We start from the raw sequence: 1499 nt of genomic DNA on the forward strand, positions 1-1499 counted from the left end.
CTACTGACTGTTTTATTGATGATTTAACACTGATTTAGCTCATGTGTGTCGTGTGTTGTGTGTGTGTTGATGTCTACTAGTATGTGCGGGTTAACTCATAACCCGCAGGTTTAGGGTCATGAAATATTGTGGATGAAGGGCAGGGGTGGTAGGCAGGTTGAGTAGAGAGAAAACAATACCTTAAATCCAATCCATAAATATATAATTTTTGTGCAATTTACTGAACAAAAATATAAAGGTGTTGGGGTAGGTTCCTTGTTCCTTGTCAATCATTGGCTTATTGGTGAAATCAGCAATCAGACAATATCTTCTTTAAGTAAATCAATCAAACCTTTATTAATGCAATTGCAGACAGAAGTTGACAAGGGAAACACAGCACGCATGTTTCAGAGTAAGAATAAAAAAGGTAAAAGTTGCTTTAATATGCTTGCAGTCAACCCATAGTGATGTAACTGCCTATGTCAACACCTTCTACTCATGAGACCAAGCCCATGCATATACAGTAATACAAACTTGCAGGAGAGAACAATAGTCCAGTGTTTTCTAAGGGCTCAGCAGTAATTTTCCACCATTTACAGTGGTGTGTCTGACTTGTCTCACTTTTCTATAAGAGGCAGAGACCAGAAAATAACTGTGGAACAGTATTAAACCTTATAATGCATATATTGCTAATCTGTGGTTCAGGACCCTATAAATGTAGTAGGGGAGGGTCTTATAGCCCTTCCCCTTCTATTAATACAACATAAGCATAATACCTCAATCATTTGGTGCAGCCCCTAACATGACCCCCATCAAAGGCAACATGTAAAGTGTTGGTCCCATGTTTCTTTAGCTGAAGTAAAGGATCCTTGAAATGTTCCGTATGTACAAAAAGCTTATTTCTCTACAGTTTTCGTGAGCATTTCTCCTTTGCCAAGATAATCCATCCACCTGACAGGTGTGGCATGTCAATAAGCTGATTAAACAGCATGGTCAGGTGCACCTTGTGCTGGGGATAATAAAAGGCCACTCTAAAATATGCAGTTTTGTCACATAACACAATGCCACAGATGTCTCAAGTTTTGAGGGAGCGTGAATACTTTCTGAAGGCACTATATGTACATCACTTAGGCTGTTTACACAGACAGCCCAATTCTGATTTTTTTTGCCACTAATTGGTCTTTTGACTAATTAGGTCAGATATTTGGCATATAACTGGGCAAACGATCAGAATGTGGCTGTCTGTGTTAACACAGAATAGAGTTTTTCCTAATCGGGTCACGTGAGCACCTGTCCACAGGTATAGTTGGGGGCAGGATCTCCAGCTCTTCTGTGAGGCAGATTCAACTGACTTTGGCTGGCTGGATGGTCTGGCGGGTGTTGGGACGCCAATAATTCTGTGTATTTGTGGCACAAAGGTGGAGGAGTTATAATGCATTATGAAATATGGTACAACAGTGACTGCACAATATAGATTAGCAAAGCCTTTTACTAAAGGACACTGAACAAAAATATAAACG

This window comes from Oncorhynchus mykiss, chromosome 3 (assembly GCF_013265735.2).
Source record: "Oncorhynchus mykiss isolate Arlee chromosome 3, USDA_OmykA_1.1, whole genome shotgun sequence".
NCBI lineage: Eukaryota > Metazoa > Chordata > Actinopteri > Salmoniformes > Salmonidae > Oncorhynchus > Oncorhynchus mykiss.